Source organism: Desmodus rotundus, chromosome 8, assembly GCF_022682495.2.
Source record: "Desmodus rotundus isolate HL8 chromosome 8, HLdesRot8A.1, whole genome shotgun sequence".
NCBI classification, from domain to species: domain Eukaryota; kingdom Metazoa; phylum Chordata; class Mammalia; order Chiroptera; family Phyllostomidae; genus Desmodus; species Desmodus rotundus.
The window spans coordinates 5,163,024-5,181,742 of record NC_071394.1 but is presented as its reverse complement, the minus strand read 5'-3'; the positions used below and the strand labels follow the sequence as shown (position 1 = coordinate 5,181,742).

Below are 18,719 nucleotides of genomic sequence, written 5' to 3'. Positions count from 1 at the left end.
GACCAGAGGAGAGGGGTGGGAGGGGCAGGAGACAGTAAAGGGGGGTAAATGGTGATGGGAGGAGGCTTGACTTGGGTTGGTGACCCCACCACACACAGATGATGTGTTACAGAAAGGGACACTTGAAACCTGTGTAATCGTATTCGCCACTGTCACCCCAATAAAAATGTTTAAGAAAAAGAAAAGATGTTGAGTCTGACGCACCTCCTCCCCTTCTTGAGTCTGATGCCCTTTGGGCAGAAGCAGGAGCCTGCGGCACAGGAGGCTGGGTTCCAGCCAGCCCTGCCCCCACAGCCCCACCCCAGACCCCACTCCCCACCCCTCGCCCCTGCCTCCTGAGCTATCACAGAAGCCTCCGGAAGGGCTCTGCCTCACCCTGTCACCCCCCTTCTAGGACTCTCTTCCACAGTGGCTCAGCACGCAGACACGCAGTCAGAGTGTGCTGCCGAAGGAGGCTTATCATGTTTAACAGCAAAACGCCGGAGGGCTCCCACACGCCCCACCGTAAGGAAATCACTAAGTGTGTGGTCGTGCACTCAAATACGTGTCAGAGAAGTCTGCATCGCTATAAGTAAGGCTCGTGAAGAGTAACACCGGAAGACGTCTGCTGGGCCGCGGAGTGGGAAAAACAAAGGCGGTGATACCACATCAGAAGTACAGTTTTAGCAAAATAGGAACCAAAGTGCAGAGGCAGGAAATACTCTCAAATGCTAAGATAAGTACTTCCTGGGAGGGGCGTTTATGTGGAACTCCATCATCCCAACCCCCACCCCCGCCCTGCCCTGGCTCTTCACACTTTTCAGGATTTTCTTCAGTGGTCATGTCTACTTTTGTGATCAGAAAATAAAACCGACATTTAAAAAAACAACTAAAAACGGGCGGCGCCTCTAAAACCTCCTCTAGCCATCTCCCAAGGGCTGTTTAATGAGACAGCCTCTCGGGACTTGGGCTTCCATTTCCAGAGGCTTCGGCCCAGAGCAGAGCAGGAACAGCGGAAAGTAACCTGGAGCACCCGCGAGGGAGCCAAGGAAGAGGATGTGTGAGGATGCAGACCCAGCGAGTTTTAAAAATTTTTAAAGAAAAACAGCTTCCCGGGCACAAGGGCTTGGGAACATAGTCCCCAGATTCAGGGGCTCCCTAGGGCCCCACCCAGCCCTGTGTTTCCCTCTCCAGCCCCCAGCTGAAAAGCCTAACAGGCAATGGCACTCTCAGCCAGGAGCCCAGCTAGGTTTTTGCTTGACTTCCAAAGTACTGTCACTGGCTCCTTGTGGCTGGAGCTCCTTGCACTGTCCCTGCAGGGACAGGCCACAGTGTCATATGCATTGTATGTCACAACTGAGAGAGGTTAACCAACCTGCCTGGGGCCAGGAGTGGTTAACCAACTTGTGTGAGGCTGAGGGGCCAGTAGGGGAGACAGCAGGAAACGGGACCAGGGCCTTCTGATTTGCACCACCCCCAACCCTGGGAGGAGTCTACCCCACACCAGAGCTGGGCCATGTGCCCAGCGCCGGCATGCAGGAAGCCTGGGTTCAAATCCCAGCAGAGTCACCCGGTGACTGTGGGGTCTTGGTAGTTAACCCCAGCAGCCCAGGTTTCATCAGTGAACTGGAGACAAACCTAACACTGGCCCAAGGGGTAAAATAGTGAGCTCTGGCACCTGGCTAGCACATAACAAATACTATCATTGTTGGTGGTGGTCCCCTCTGTCCTCCCTGATGGGACCCCAAGGCACGCACAGGGCGAGGACAGGAACTCCTTGTGTCTGTCCCCAGCCTGGCGGCACACAGGTGCTGGGAGGAGAGAGTTGGAGGGAAGAGACCGGGATGGAATCTCAAGAGGACAGTCAGCTACGTGTAGACATTCGGCGGCGTGTTTCCAAACTCCGCTTTCTGGCTTAACGGAGCTGCTTTCTGTCCAACAGTGCTCAGTCGTGTCTAATTCCAAACAGATGGGTCTGTGCCCCACCCCCACCCGGCTCCCTGCTCCCCGCCTGCTTCAGGGGCCCCAGAAAGCAGCAGGGGCCTCCTGGGTGCAGGGAGGGTGGGGCTCAGCCCTTGCTGGTGCAGGGGTGGCTCAGTCCTCCCGACACCACAGAGCCCAGACTGTGAGGTCTACTCGGCATTTGCCAAAAAAACAGGCAGACCCAGCCCTGCCCCGGTGCACGCCTCTGTCATAGCCTTCGGTCACGTGGAGACTACCACATAGATGCTGTTGCTCCCACCAACGACAGTAAGCCCAGTGGCTAAGCACGGGGACACAGAGCCAAGCTGCCCAAGTCTGAATCCCACTCTGCCAAATCTTTGCTGGGCACCCCTGGGCAAGTCTCTTAACCTCTCTGTGCCCTTCTCCCCTCCTCTGTAAAGTGGGGATGGGGACAGGGATGGGATGGCGGTGCTAAAACTAGCACTGCCCTCAAAGGGGCATTGTGAGGTGGGTCAGAGGTTGATGCAAAGCATCGGAAGAGACTTGTCACGGGTGGAGATCAGCATGGACAGCCACCTGTCCAGGCCTGGGCCCACTCTCACGGACTCCCAGGACCTCCTTAAAGGCCTACCATGGGGTCAGCCCTCTCCCCAGGCAAGAGGTCATGAGCACTCAAAATAGATCTGTTTGTAATGAGGACGGAGTGAGTTAGTATCTTCCCAATTTGACAGGTGAAAATCTGAAACACGGAGAGGTGAACTTGTCCAAAGACCCCCAGCCCGGGAGTGGCTGGGCCACCGCACCTGCAGCTGATCGCCAGTCGGAACGTTGGCCTGGGCTCCCGGCAGCCTGCATTTCGGCAAACGCTGGAGCTGAGGACCTGATCGACCCTCCACTTTGCACAAATGACGACTCTCCCAGCCCTGGAGTCTTCTGGACACTACAATCCCCACCCCTCCTTTGTTGGCCCCTGTCCCACAACTCACTCCCCAGCCAGCACCCAAGGTCTGGGCTCCTGCAGATGGTTCTAGATCAAGGGAGAGGAAGATGAAAAGAGCTGACGAAGACTTTTAAAGCTCCCCAACCACCCAGAGCCACCAAATCCATATGGAGGCCTCATTAAAGGGCTTGACTAATTGTACAACCAGCTAATGTCTTCCTTTCCATCCAGACGTCTGTCTCCATACAAAGCGCACCCATGAAGGGGCCAGGGGCTAATTGCTGTGGGCTCCTGAGATACAATTACACAGCAGAGAGAAACAGAGAGAGTGCTGGGACTTTCAGGCAACAGAGAAACCGCTGTCTAACCCTGCAATTACAGGGCAAGAATAAAAAAGTGAGTTGCCCCCGCCCCCGGGGTGGAAACAGCCTGGCCTGGTTTCCTGGACTCGCACAAGATGAGGTCAGAGTGGCCACTCACAAGAGGGACCGCTGGACAGAGTTCACTGCGGACAGGAGTGGGTGGGGTGCACTCAGGCTCCCTAGAGCAGAGTGGGGAGGGAGCCGGGAGGGTGGGGCACAGTGCCTAAGGAAGCCGGGACCAGAAGCCATAGTTTGCTGAGGGCCACGGGCATGGGGCTGGCTGGGCCTGCAGTTTCGTCACTGTGCTTAGTCCTCACAACAAACCAGGCAAAGCCATTCAGCTGAGTCAGGCCTTGCAGCCCCAGCTGCCAGAGGAGGGTCAGGAGGTGAGACTCTCCCAAGCCCACCTGAGATCTGGCCCTTGCACCCAGATATGGCCGACTGCAGGCCCCAGTCAATCACCCACTTGTTGTTGCCTCCTGGAGAAGGGGCTGCTTCTTAACACAGGATAAAGTTAAGAGGCTGTGTTTTCTCTGGGTGGGAGGCAGGGCCTAGCCTCTGGTCCCCTGCAGGCCTGGAGCTAAAGGAGGGATGGGTGGGTGAAGTGCCGGGTCAGGAATGGAACCACCCAGCTTCTAATCTTGCCTCTACTCCAAATGCTGTGTGGTCTTGGGCAAGTTACTGCCCTTCTCTGTGCAACACCCTCAGGGAGTTGGGGCAGGGTGGGTGAGTTTGATCCACCCTGGTCCCCTCCAGCTCTGAGTCCTGTCTGTTGCATGTCAGCTTGGCACAGGGTCATGAATGGGCCCTGGTGTGGAATTGCTGGGTTCACATCCCCAATGACCAGAAATGATGCCCCTGGAAGAAGGGACTGGGTTTACCATCCAGCCTGCCCCCAGCACTTGGTCCTGGGAGGGGAAGGGCAGGGTCTTGCCCAGATCACGGGCTCAGGGGCTCTCTAACTCACCCCCGTATCCTGGTGGCCTCCCCGGCTGCGGCTGCGTCAGGCACTGTGCTAGTCACTGAGTTTTATTGCCACGTGATCACACCCTTTCGCTGAGGAATTTATGGCCAGTGGCTGCATTTGTGCCACAATGGCAGGACGGAGCAGTCACCCCAGAGAGATACGGCCTGGCCCACCGACCAGGAAAGGTCGACAAGGTGACCTTCACAGGAACAGCCGACTGCCCTGCTCTAGGCTGCGAGGGCCCTGCGGGCAGGCCCACACGAATCCCTCTGGCGCATCGGGCCCTCCTGGTCCATTGTGGTGAGATGAGAGCACGCCACTGAGAAAGGGGCAGGAGCCAGCGCTGAAGGACACGGGGCCCAGAGACAGTCTACCCAGGAGGTGACTCTGAACTTGAGTTTGTAAGGGCCAGCAGACGACTTGGGCACTCATGGCCTAGGGACAGCCCGTGCAAGGACACATGGACCCTGCAAGTTCTGTGCAGGTGGCACAGTGCAGGTAGAGTGCACCTGCTCATGCCACGGAGCTTCGAGGGGACACTGCGCAGCCCAGGCAGCAAAGGCTTCTGGGGCAAACCTCACGGGGGCGGGGCTCCTCTCCCTGACAGGGCCCAGCAGCCAGGGCACCACTGCTGCGGCGGAGAAAGTGATACCTGTGGGATCCTGGCTGCCGTGGCCCAGGGGACCCTGCCCTTGCCCTGTGGAATTCAGCATGTACTGCGGGAATCCGGCAGGTGAATGGCAGGCGATGTGCTGAGTGCGAGGGAGGGGCAGCGAGCATGGCGCAATCCGATGCAGGAGAAAGGTGGGTCCCCGTGGAGGCAGGACGAAAAGCGTCCTGCAGAAGAGCCCACATGGTGCTCCTGCAAAGGGAAGGAGGCGGCGGGCTCAGGACCAGCCAGCGGCCCCACTGGGCAGACGGCGGGGGAATGGGAGACCAGGGAGGTCTCAGCCTGGCAGGCCGGCTAAGTTCCCCCTGGAGTTGGGAATGTGAGGCCAGAGGTCCCTGAGGGATATCAGGGGCTCCCAGAGGAGAAGGTCCAAGCCCGGGGACAGGAGCAAGGGTGCTTCCCCCGAGGGGCGAGGCTGAGGAATCGGAGGAGCTCAGGGAGGCAGACACAGGCATCCTAGAGGCTGCAGTGTCTCCCAAGTGCCAAGGAGACCCTGCCAGCGGCCCGCCCTCCCTGCCCACCCGCCTGCCAGCGCCTCACTCTCTCTGCAGGGCCCCTGAAGGGTCTGCTGCTCCGACCCACCAGGCTTGCTGCTCCCACGGGAGGGCTTGGCCATGGCTGTCCCCACAAGCACCCACGAGGGTCATGGCCTCAAGTCCTCCGGGTCTCTGCCCACCTGTCTTCTCCGAGTGGCCGGCCCCAGTCACCCTCCTGGCACTCCCACATCCCGCTGCCCTCCCCAGCCCTGTCTCTCAGCGCTTCTCCTCTTCCTGTGCACAAGTCCTTGCATCTGCCCCTTACCTCTGAAGTTTATCAGAAGCCCCCCACCACACTGTAGGGTTCAGGAGGGGCTGCCCTTCGTTAGTAACCGAAGCTTCCCAGCTCTCTGAGCTGTCCTGGCACTGGGAGGCACCCCAATCTACATTTGAATCAATGAATAAGCCAAGTGGGGTTGGCACAGTGCGTGGAGACCTACTGTCTTCCAGGTGACTGTCCCATGGAGGACCTGCTGGCAGGAAGCAGGTGACAAAGGAGCCAGCCCTTTGGAAAGAGACCTCCCGGCCTTCCAGGCACCTCGCACCCTCTGGTGAGATAGTCCAAGCCGACCTTTAATCTTCCGTTTTTGAACCTGTGTGTATTTTCAAAGGCTAAGGGAATGCAAATGCCTTTGTGCAGCTCCCACTGAGAGCTTCCGACAAAAAGCATTTCAGGAAACACCACTGCAGGGTTGTGAGCTCCCTTCCCAGCGCACAGGCCTGCCTTCCCAGCTGCCTGGGGTGGTGGCATCCCTGACGCCCGCACCCTGGGCTCCTTCTTTGATTTCTGCCCAGAGGCCAGATGTTCACAGTGGGGCCGGGGTGGGGGGCAGTTAAAGGAGGGCAGTCGCTTCACCAGCGACAGAGAAAGAGAAAATGAGGTTCGCAGTCAGGAGTTGGCACCAAGCCCTTGATGGGGCTCCGGAGCAGCAAAAAGGGACACCGAGGGTGGAGAGCCCCCGGGCCTCCATGGTGCTCTCTCCTCTGGGCGCAGGTGTTTAACTGGGTCACGCTCCCTGAGGCACGCAGCCAGCACAACGGTGGCAGGCCCTGCCCGTTGCCTGAAGAGGGGGGACTCCTGGAATCTCAAGATCCTCGATTGTGCTGGAGGAATAAATGTTTCCCCAGAGAATCGGTTCTTATGATGTCATGAGGAAAAGAATTTCCAGAGACACGCACAGGAGGATGGGGCCTGGTGGTGACCCTAGTTGAGGATGTAAAATTAAGGGGGTTCCCTCCTGACTTTCCCATGTCCCAATTCCATTCATCTTGCTGTGGAAAAAGTCCACTCTTGGTGACCAACACAATAGCCGCTGCCCAGTTTCTGCTCCCTGTTAAAGTGCAGTCCAGTCCAGCTTCCAGCTAGCTGTGTGTGTCCCCAGCTGCAGCCCACGGCTGAGCTGTGGTATTCGGGCTCCCTCCTGGAGCCTGTATGTGGGGTCCCCACAGCCATGGGCCACGTGGCTGCTGGGGTCAAGTGGCAAATGAGAGAGAAAGAGGGGGGAAGAGAGAGTGCTTCTTTGTTCCTTTCAGATCATATTAGCTTGGAAAAGACCAGAAGCTTTTTCAAAATGACCAATCAACTTTCCAAGTTTTTGTGGGCTTTGGATGGGTTTATACCCCCTAGTTAGACTGACAGGCATCCATGGTCCAGCACCTCCTCCCGCGCCCCCCACCAATCCAGCACTGGAGAGGAAAGGGATGAGGAAAGGGCGGAGCGATGCTGTGGTACCCAGGGGTGTGAAGCCGTAGCTTCCTGGCTAGGCAAGCAGGCTTATGCTTCCCAGTTTATCAACTCAATGTCTAATTCCCTTTGCTCCTCGTTCTGTTATTAACAATCAGTTAAATGCTGACAGTAACAGACTTGAGGGAAGCCTCCTGCTCTGGTCCCACCTAGACATGACTGCTAGAGGCCCTTCCTGCACCTCAAGACACGCTACCCCCAGATCCACGTCTCCTGCCCCAAAGGTCTGCCCTCTTCCTCTTTTGCTGAGGCCTGATTCCCCAGCGCAGAGGGAATTTTTACTGCCTGTGAGCAAGTGTTTGCATGCAGAACATTGAGCAACACGGTAACGAGTGTCTTCCCTGCACAGTCCCTGGACATTGTACATAGGACCGTGTCTGCCAAATGGACGTCTGATGAGGTGGCTTTGGTTCTCCCGTGTCCTTCCTCCTCCTCCCCACAATCCAGACCAGAAAGAGCGGTTGGCTGTTTTGCAGGCCTGCTTGCTCAGCTCAGCCTAAGGCACACAGACCTATAAACAGCAGGTGCCCCAGCAGCTCCCAGGCTGAGCTGCGAGCTATGCCGAGGTGGCCTCAGACAGGGAACCCCCCCAATTTTCAGTTCCCCAAAAGCTGGAGACAGAGCCCACAGGAAGCATGGAAGGCTGGCTGATGCTCGAGGGGGCTGAAAAAGACAGAAATAATCCCCAAGGGGCTCAGGCCTGTGTCCACCCAGCAGAGTGGTCAGCTAGCTAGCTGCCCGATGTGTTTATCAACCCAGCCGCCAGGGCTGGCTCAGTGCAGCCAAGATGAGCAGACAAACAGTGTCTGCCTTCTTACACCCCGCCCTTGGTCCTGGAGGTACAAAGGTGTACCTGGCACAGGTGGGCTTTCACTAAGCCTGTGAAGAATGCATCACACACTCCTGTTCGCCATGGGGTTCCCAGTCTGACAGGGGACACAGACCCCACACAGGCCGCCCGGGGCAAGCAGTGTGGCCGAGACACACGCCAGATATGTGGGGGAGGCAGCCAGAGGGTGGGGTGCAATGTGGGCAAGGAATTCCAGTAATGCTTGAGTCCAGTGTTGAAGGATGGTTCATGCCGGAAGGCAAGAAGGAGGGTGTCACTTCATTAAAGTGAATGTTTCCATATTTACAGGGAACATGGGAGAAAGCCGTACCATAGTCACAGCTACACCTCCGTGTCTGTGTATTTGCAGAGCAAGCCCCTGTCAATTAGCTCTTTGGGTTATGATGGAAGGGCCTGGATTAGGCTCTTGATCGCCAAGGCGCCCACTGCGGAGACTCCCATCTGGAGCAAACACAGCGAGAGCTACACAGCAGGGCGAGCAGCCAGGCCACCCCACCCAGGAAGTCCCCCTGTAGAAAGCCTTGGTTTGGTGACTGTGAGAATGACTCTGCTTTTCTGTTCCCATGCCCTCCTTCTCCCTCTCTTCTGTTTTAAATTCAGCACAAAGTGAAACCGTACGGACCCCACTTTCCCTCTCTCTCTCTCTCTATTTGTGACCTCATTTGAGTGATAAATCTTGGTTTTGTTTTGCTTTTTTCCAAAGTTCCCTGATGGTTATTTCTGAGGTGCAGCTTACAATCATTCAAAGAACCACAGGGGCGAGCCCGGCCAGAGCACTGACTCCGCGGGATTGCCCCGCGGTCCCGGCCCAGCGTGGGGCCAGGCAGCCCTAGTGGAGAGCTGCCCGTACAGCACTAGCTGTCAGGGACCAAGCATCTCTACGTCAGTTCACGGACCGAACCCTCAAAACCACCCCCTGAGGTTGGCGCGCTGCCATCTGCTGTGCCCGCCTGGAAGGTGAAGAGGGCTGACGCGGCTGGTCCAGGATGGCATGGGAGTGTGACTTGAACTCAGATCGACTGTGTGTTCAGAGTCTGAGCTCTTAACGTTACTCTCTGAAGGACCCTGGGGATTTGCAGAAGGCGGGCTGGGGCTAGGAGAACGGGCGCGAGGCCCTGGTCACGGTGAGCCTCGCCCGTCCAGCTGTGGAATTTGGACTCTGTCCCAGAGCCGTGAGTGCCATGACCCTGGACGGTGGACAAACACAACTGGGTGGATGCCCATTGGGAACGAAGGTTACTGGTAAAAACCCAAATGTTTATCAGCCAGGTGTGAGCACAAATTAGAGCTTTGAGGCTGACTCAATCTATGGGTTTGGTTTCTAGAAGCACAAGGGAAATTTCCACGCACCTGGGGGTGCCCCCGTATCTGTGACACTGTCTTGTCGAAGCCCCTGGGCCTGGCTGCTGCAGGCCCCCCGGAGTGCCCCTCCTTCCGTGGAAGCAACATCTCTGCTGTAGGTGGACATGTTCGCCAACCTAGCGGCAGCGGGGGTGTGGGGGGGGGTCCTGCTGCCATCCTTGGCCACGTCCTGCCCATGTCCCATCACAGAGCGGCTCGGCCACAAATGACACTGCTGGGGCCACATCTGTGATTTCGTCGGCATTCACTACAGACTGGGCACAGCGCCCTGCTCTGTGAGTAGTCGTGTCATTCAATCCTGACCAACTTCGCAGGCGGCCACTAGGACGGTCTCCTTTCCTACAGATGGGGAACCAACTCATAGGCAGGAAGCACCTGCCCGAGCATCGAGAGCTGGAGAGAGACAGTCGGGGGTGCGCACCGGCCAGGTCACGCCAGGGCTCATCCTTTTGAACACTCTACTGCTGTAGGGTCCATCTCCTCTGGTGGGTGGGACTGGCCCCACTGTATCAACAGGGTGAAGGACGCAGGCAAGCAGAGAGCCACCTGGAAGCCTGTTCTGAAGAGTCTGGGGCCCTGGCTTCCTCCCCTGCAGCCCAGCTACAAGCCAGGCTGGATCTCGGAGCATCCCGGAGGGCTGCATCTCCAGGCACCGGACCTTTGTAGAAGGTGGTAATGATGCAGGTGCACCTGCAAAGCCTACTGTTGACGGCTGTGAAGAGCCTGCGCCCAAGGTCTGTGGGTCCCCAGGTCTACTTTATAAATGAGTCCACAGGTACAGGGAGGGACAGGATCCGAGGGCACTGGGGCCAAGGAGAGCTGCTGGAAGACATGTCAGAGGAATGCGGAGGGAGGAAGCTGGACTGTGAGCTGCAGAAGAACAGGTGCCGTGTGCTGTTCACGGCCATCGCCCCGGGATCAGACACGTAACCAGCACTCAGCAAAGACCTGCCGAATGGATGAGGGTGCTGATGAGCCCACCCCAACTCTCTGGGAGAGGCCACAGAGGTGAGAGGGAGTTCAAGTACTGTTGTTAACACCCCGGGACAGTTAACACTCGGTCTTATTTTCCATCGATTCCACCTTTGCACCTAATAATCAAAGCATTTCGAAGTGCTGGTAAGAACTCTTGGTTACTCAAGGTGTTTCCGTATGTTGCTATTAAAAAAAAAAAAAAAAAAGGCAGACAACACACCTTGAAAGCACAGCTTCTCCACTTCCTAGCACTGTGCATTGTGGGTAAGTTACTTCACCACTCTGAGCCCCAGCTCCATCATCATCAGTGAAATAGGGAGCGTGAGAGCACAGCCAGGGTGGCTGCAGGGGTTAGCCGGCCCACGTTTGCGGGCTGCTAGTGTCTGATGCACACCAGCCCTCACAACTGCTGGCAGGCGCTCCTCCAGCACTTGCCCTCCCAGCATTCAGGCTCGTCTGTCCAAAGCAGCCCCGGAAGCGGGCGTGTGAGATCAGCCACCAACCCTATTGGATCAGGGCTATACTAATAAACAAACAAGCGCTGCGAAGAAAAAGGGTCTTTAGTCCTAATTCATCAGCCCAAGAACAAGGACGCAGTAGCTACGTCTACCCACTAAGGGCTCACAAGAAGCCGCACTGCCAGGCTTTCTGCCCCGCGTCTGTGCAGTAACAGGCCCTGGTGCCCAGTCAGCCCCTGGGGCTCCAGGTGCCTGGGGAGAGAAGGCATTCCCGCCCACCCCACAGCACCCAACCCAGAGGCGGCCAGGCCCACGGCAAGGAAGCCTAAGCTCCTGGGCCCCTCAGCAGCACCCCGCTTATCTAGGGCTTGTATCTTACTTTAAATTCATAACTTTGACTATTTTTTTCTTAAAGAGAACTCCCATTGTATCAGCTGCAGGCCTCAGCAAGCCCAGAAGTGTCTCTGTGCGTATCACAAACTTGTTCATTTGTCCCTTTCTGTCATTAAATTATTAACATCTTGAGGACATAGTACTTGTCTTACTCTGTTTTACCTCCAGTGCGTGGCCTGGTGTCAGGACTTAGGAGTGTTTGTGGAAGGAAGGAAGGAAGGAGAGAAGGAAGGGAGGAGGGAGGGAGGGAGGAGAACCAGCTTGAAATGAAGTGTGACTTCCACTCATTCTGCGTGGATTTCCTCCTTAAAATCCTGCAGTATAAGTTAGTCCTTTTCCCCGACAGCCCTCCCGATATTTGGCTCTCCCCCGAGTCTCTTCTCTTCCAGGGAAACAACCCCAGTTCCAGCAACTGGGGCTCTTTCTCAAAGGCTATCAGCAGCGGAAATTCCACCAGCTCTCTCTGGGGCCGGCTTTCACTCCAAATTGCCAGGATGTCCTCCCATCTAATCAGAATGTCTCGGCCGGCTGCTTCTGGGCCAGCTGATAACGTGTGTTTGGGGGAAGAAATGCCTGCGTGTTAAGGGAAAGAAAGGGTTGGTGCCTGTGACTCTCCCAGCCCGGAAGGATGCACAGGGACCAAACCCACCTGGACCCCCACCTGGCCCTTGAGAGGCAAAGCCACTCCCTGCCCTGCTCCCCCTCACCCCGCACTGGTTGGTTATCTCGTCTCAGCACTGTGGCTGGGCTCCACAAACGTGTCCTGGGCCACCACACCTAAGCTGCCCCCCTCAGCCCCTGCCTGCCCCCGACCCCGACGCCCTTATATGTCTGTTTTTCAGCTTCCCTTCAGTCTGTGCCCCTCCCCGACTAGGGTGGGAACTCCAGGGGTCTTCGTCTGCCTGGAACAGGGCCGGGCACCGAGAAGGAGCTCAGAAGTACGAATGGATGGCGTGAAAGAAACTAGCAGTCACCGGCACATACTCTGTGTCTGTCCCGCTGGGAGCTGGGGTGCAGAGGTGTTCCAGGCGAGGCCTGTGCTGTGCGGGGTCAGCTGTGCTCGCCCGTTCTGAGAGGGGACAAGGCCCGATCATTGAGGCTTTGTTAGAGGGGTTCTTTGAAAGGAAGAAAGTGAATCCTTCCCATCCCTACCACCTCGGATTTCCCCCAGTCCACCTCCTTCCAAGAACACTACCCTTAGCTCATTTTCTTGCTCTCCTGTTTCTTATCCTGTTTGTTATCTCCCTAGCCGCCATTCTCCAGCCCCTGGGGACACTGCTGGTGGTGTCTGCACTGTTGGGGAGGCCCCAAATGCCTCTGGCTGTCTTTGACTAGGGAGCACGTAAGCTTGTACCTACCCATTTGTATACATAAAACTAAGAAATCCCAAGGCCCAAGTGCCTGTGTTTCTACATAGACTCACCTGCAGAGACCATAGGTCAGCTGCCCAAAGGCATTTTAAAAGTAATTGCATTTTTACAGAGAGGTAGGTAGGTATGTAGGTAGGTAGGTAGATGTCCTCACCAATAATCACGTACAATAGAAACACACACACACACACACACACACACACACACACACACACCTTCTCCCACAATGGATGCGGTTATGCCGGGCCGAGTGAGGCACCCCAGGGTCCCCGCCGGCCCTGCCGGGGTAGCCGCGGGCCACCTGTGGCCACGCACACTTGGAAACTGTGAAGTGCAACTGAGAACTCAGTTTTTAATGTTATTTCACTCTCATGAATCAAAATAGAAACGGCCACATACGGAGTGGCCGCGGCAGGTGGACAGCGCAGCCCTGGGCAAAGGGCTGGCCCCGTGTTCTGTCGAGACCAGACTGTAAACACTTCAGGCCCTGCGCCGACACGGTCGCGGTCACAACCGCCGAGGCGCTGCTGCTGCTGCTGCGCGACAGACAGGCCGGAACGGTGAGCTTGGCTGGGCGCCACGAGAACTTTGTTGGCCAAAGATGTCCAGGCCACATTTGTCCTGTGGGTCACAGCTGTTTGCCGACTCTCACTCCAGGACACACCAGGCCTCCTTGGGGATGGCAGGCACTTGTCACAGAAAGATGCTCCCTATTCAGAATTTTACTGAGCAGTTTTCATGAGAGTTCCAGTTCCCTTTCCAGAAAAAGAGAGGTGGCCTGATACTGGGGGAGGCCTGCGTTTTTCCCCGAGGGAGAAAGCGTTCCCTCTTTGGGGACTATCCCGGGAGAACGGGCCATGTCACAGAGCGACCGAGGGAAAGGGGTAATGACCGCATTCCCGCCCAGCATTACTCCAAGGAAGGAACCAGAAAAGGTAACACCTGTCACTCCCTCAGGGAAGGTTCGTGAGTCATTTACCTCAGTAGGTCGAGGGATGGTCCATCTCTGGTCCCCAAGTAGAACTGTCCTGGCCACAAAGCTCAAAGCCGCCGCCCGCCACAGCCCCTGGCGATGCGCATGACGCCCGTGGGCAGCTCCGGGTCAGAGAGGCTGAGGCCGAGGACGGTACCAGCTGAGAGGAGAGAGGAGGAAAGTGTGATGAGTGTGGACGTTTGCTCGCTCCACGGCCTCCTGAAGATGACTCAAGATCATCAGCCAGGCGGTCAACCCTTGCTCCACTTACGCAACAAGTTCATAGCAAATGTTTTCTAAGTAAACACCTACTTCGCTCCACGCACAGAGCCAGCGCCAAATCGGAAAGGTGAGTAAATCATAACCCCTGCCCTCAAGGAGCTCAGCCTGCTGAAGGAAACAGGCAAACAGACAAATCCGTGGGGGCACGTGGGCCACGGCCTGGGAGTGATATTTAGGAGAACCGAAGAAAAAATGACCAACGTGGTAAAAGAAGAACTTGAACAAGAGTGGATATTTTTAGCTGCTTCTCCAGCAAAGTACCAGCGAGATGCTGTTTTGCAAAACAAAACAAAACAAAAAAACCACAACCAAAACCAAACCCAAAAACCCCTTGAGGAAAGTGTCTCCAGGAACGAGGGAGAAGACCCGCGTGCACAGGAGCGCCCCGAAAGCACAGGAGCGCCCTGAAAGCACAGGAGCGGCGCGGGGATAAACGGGCCGGCGGGACGCGGCTTTGGAAGTCCTCATCTGGGGATAAAAACAGACTCCCCGCGGAGCTCCCACCACGCCCCAAACACCGAGCCGGGTGCAGGCCACACGCTTTCTCATGTGATCCTCTCACGAAACCCCCGAGGGGCCGAGCCAACTATTCCTGTATTACGAATGGGCAGCTGAGGCTTGGACAGGGTACGTGAGTCAACTTGCCCAGGACGCGGGAGGTGGCAAGTGGTCATCCCCATTCTGTCCAGCTCCAGGTCTTCCTCTGAGCCGCTGGGACGGAAGACGGCAGTGAGGCCCCCGGTTCGCTCACTCCACCTTCTTCTACGCACATCCCTTCGCAGCGGAGTTGATTTCTCCGCCCTTTGACTCTGAACTTGGTCACGTATCTTGCTGTGGCCAACGGGCCAATAACACATGGGCCAATAACACACGGGCCCGAATAAAGGCTTAAAAAGTGCATATGCTCAGAACTTCCTCTATCTTGCTGCTTGGAATGAATCATGTTGCCGCCACATTAACACGCCTGAGCTAGCCCCCTCCTCCCAAGGGATGAGACATTACAAGGAGGGATGCCCGAGGCTCAGCCCCCAAGGTCTGGGAAGCCCCCCCAAGCTGCCCAGACTCAAAGAAATGCCCAGTCAAACCACGGACTCAGGAGAAATAACAAATGTTTGTTGTTTGAGGCACTGAGGTTTGGGGCTCTTTGTTATGCAGAGAAAGCTAACTGATACAACCACCAAGTTATCTTTATAGCACTGGCAATGATATCACACCATGAACACACACGTCTGAAAGAAAGGGTGGCCCACATTGGGGGTGGTCAAGAGCGGGTGAGGACCAGGCAGGGCTGTGGGCAAACGAGGAGGGAGAGATCCAAAACCATTTCAGCAGTAAAATCAGCAGGCGTCAGCCACAGACTGACCCCAGATCCGCCTGAAGGCTCTGGTGTTGACTATAAACAGATTCTATTTGGAGCTCGCTGGCGGGGGGCGGGTGTTTGTACAGAAGACACACGCGGTGCCAGAGGCAGGGCAGTTAGAGCTAAGTGCCCGGGGAAGGAGAGCTGTGGGCATGGAACTTCCTTTTGGCCCCTGTGGTCTGAGAGAAGAATGAAGGCTGGTGCGCCCTGTCCCAGCCTCCTGACCTAGCTGGCCGTGCTGCCTCCTGCAATACCAGCCCCTGCCTTCCGCAGCAGCCCGAGGGATCCTTGTAAACGGCCACCCAGACCCCCGCTCCATCCCCAGCTCACGCCATTCCCTTTCCCCCCTGTACCTTCAACTCAGCCTTTGATTTCAGAGTCAGTGGCCCTTCCCAGGGACAGCTTTGCTCCCCACCCAGACAAGGCCAGGTACAGCCACTGCACACTCCCAGAAAGTTCTCTGTTCCCACAAAGCATCTGTCACTAGCCTGACAACTCCGGGGGGGGGGGGGGGGGGCACGTGTGTGTCTGTCCTACTGACCACTCCCCCATCACCACCCAGCACTCCGCTGGCCACAAGGGAGAAAGTCAATTACTGTTGCCCGAAAGAGAATGAACCAAAGAATTCCTGTGTCGCAGCTCCAAGATGACTTCTCTGAGAACCCTCCTTTTAGGGACCCCGCCAGCCTGGGTACAGACAGCTTCCTTCATTCACTTGCTTGTCTTTGTTCCTTTGCCCATTCCTTCATGCTTACATTTACCAAAAACTTAGTAGGTGTCAGACAGCACCTCAATCCTACTACTTGTTACTCTTACTAGACTGAGTCCCTTAGGGGTGGGGGGAGAAGGGAGTATTCTACTTATCTCTAGATCCGCCCCCAACCCCTATTGGACAGCATATGGGTACAGGAAACACCCAATAATGACCAATGAATGAATAACGAAGGAAGAAAGGAAGGAAGGAAGCAGATGAATCTCTGAGTATCACTAGGAAGTGATTTCCCACGAGCAGGAACCTCTGGCTGAGTGTTATGTATGCCGCATCTTACTAAATAATCGACACTCACCGTAACACAAAAGCCTGCAGGCACACACGCACATATAGGGAGGCCTGTTATCATTGGCCGGTACCATAAGATGTAAGGGGGAAATCTGCCAATGAAATGACACACGGAGCCCGCCCCCAACTGAGCCTCAGTGTCTGACTCCACAGCCAGGCACCTGTGACCTTTACTCAGAGCCTAAGACTCACCTTGGAGCAGAACATCGACCACAGGCAATTCTGTCCTTTGTCTTCTTGGCTTTTAAAAACATATCTGACAGTTGCGTTATCCCAACTGGGGAGCTTGTAACCACGGGGCTTTTAAGGACTAGCCTGTACCCAAGAGCAGCTGCCTTCTGCTCCTCTAGCAGGGCCTGGGGCGCTGAGCAGGCACAGAAGGTCGTTATCCCACTGCCGTACCTGCCGGTCCCAGGGGCACCTCAGTAGCTACTTAGGCTCTCCTTGCCCTTTGCTTTGTGACACAGGCCCTGGAAATTGTTCTAAAATGCCACGTGGTGGCTCTGCTTGCCTCACCCTGCCCTTCTCGTTTTCCTCTATTCCTCCCGTTTCCCCAGCCCTTCCACAATTACTTCCTATTCAGAACAACAACTCAACTCTTAAAAACAGATTCAGGGTGTTTATACACACAGGCTACCCAAGGAAGACAAATCAGACATAATCCCTGTGTTCAGAGAGGTCCAGAAAGGGTCCTGTGACTCTCCCAAGATCACAGAGGAGGACACCGAGGCCCAGAGAGGCAGGCTCAAGGGTCACACGGCTGGAGGGCAGGGCCGAGGGCTCAGCTCCGGCTCGGCGCTCACTACCACACTCACTGCCTCTCACTACCACACTCACTGCCTCTCGTCCTGCCCCAGCCCCTCCAGCCTCTCATATCCACCCACCAAACTGGCCACCACCAGGTAGCAATCCAGACCCTCCTCATAGAGCTGCTGGGGTTAAACCGGGAGACTTGGAGGCCAGGGAAACATCCAGCGACTCTAGCTGGTACACAGAAGATGCAAAATTCCAGTGAAAGTAGCAGTTCCATTCTCCCTTCCGCTACTCTGGATCTATAATTATCCCTCCTTTGCCCCTATGAGTGCCTCCACCACTCACAGCCCACTCCTGCAACCTGATGTTCGTCTCTCCTGTGCAACAGTACGAGACAATAACACAGTAAGTCACACAAGAGATGCCATTCTCCAATTTTGTTTCTTCCCGGCGCAGGGCAGAGGACTGGAAATAAAACTCTCGCGCAGTCCTGGAGGGGACCAGCCAGTTTGCTTAATAAATCATCGCTTCCCACTCCAAGCGCAGGGATCAGCTGAGTCCTTGTTCACCCTGGGCCTGGCTGAGTGTCGCTGCTGCGCTTTTAAACCACACGTGTCTTTGCTCAGAGCCTGCGGTCATGCCGTGTCCTGAAGGGTGCGGCCTGCAGCTAGGTGTGCTGACTGTGGAGGCTGGTCCGGTCCCCCTGCGTGACTGTAGAAAAACAGCCTTCTGCTGAGTGCGAGTTTGCTCTCTGGTAAAGCAGACACTGTAGTTGCTTCAATACTTTGCAGAGTGGTACTCAACACGAAGTGACTAGAAAAACTTTAATAAAATAATAGTCGGGCGAGACTAGTAGTGATAAGCAGTAGCAGATGCCATTTCCAAGTGCTTACTTTGCCCAACTAAGCTGTTTGTACTCACAACCCCAGTCTATCCTCACAATGGTCTGTGATGTGTGTACTATTATTTGCATCCTTTTGCAGGTGTGTAAACGGAGGCTTGAAGAGATTAAGTGACTTGCTCAAGGTCACGGTAAAGAGTGGAACCTGAACTCTAAACTAATTCCTCACTGGGCTCCAGAGTCAGGCCAGGACTAACCGATCCCCACCAGCGTTTACTGAGCCTTTCCGGCGCTATGACGGCGCTCTGTCCCGGCGGGGACAGCAGGACACTCCTGGGCTTGCCCCAGAGGAATCCACTGTGTGGGGAGGGGACGTGGGCACACAGGCAAGGGACAAGGCCTCGCTGTGCCCAGGGGGAGGTGGTAAGTGAACGAGTGGGTGGTCTCTGAGTTTGCATTCCTGTCTAGAACACAGTGACCACGGAGAGTGAGATCAGGACAGACACTGTCTGGCCAGACCAGTCTGCAAAAGGGGACAGGTGACCCAGAATGGGCAGGTGCGAGGGCAGATCAGAAGCTGATGGGAAAATCTCGTGTGTGCCTGGACACCAGGTGCATGAAGAGAGCGGGGTGCAGGGCGGAGACTCTGGGTGTGGGAATCGGGAACAACAGGGCTGCTGCTGAGGGCGGCGGAAAGCAGAGCGGGGCAGCTGGGACGGTCCCCTTGGCCGGGTGTGGGGGGAGGCTGTGTGGCCCAGGGCTGAGGAAGCTAGACTGGCGCGTCTGCAAATGAACCAGAACAGAACTCAGGCAGGAAGTGCATGCTTGTTAGGCTGCAAAAGCCGTTCTCTGGCGTGTGTGCCATCCCTCCCTGAAAGGGGTGAGCACGCCGGAGACCTC

The 18,719-nt window shown here is 56.1% G+C and overlaps 1 protein-coding gene across 5 annotated transcripts in view; it reads right to left on the bottom strand.

Annotated features, from left to right (window-relative positions):
• Positions 1–18,719, bottom strand: part of ST3GAL1 (ST3 beta-galactoside alpha-2,3-sialyltransferase 1) — a 63,115-nt gene that overhangs the window by 32,631 nt on the left and 11,765 nt on the right. For 4 of the 5 annotated variants that reach the window (XM_045181580.2, XM_045181581.2, XM_045181579.2 and 1 more), the window contains exon 2: positions 13,530–13,683. The exons of the other annotated variant lie outside the window; for it this stretch is intronic. The gene's annotated coding sequence lies outside the window, so the exon portion shown is untranslated. The remainder of the gene's footprint in view (positions 1–13,529; positions 13,684–18,719) is intronic. 5 annotated transcript variants of the gene reach the window in all.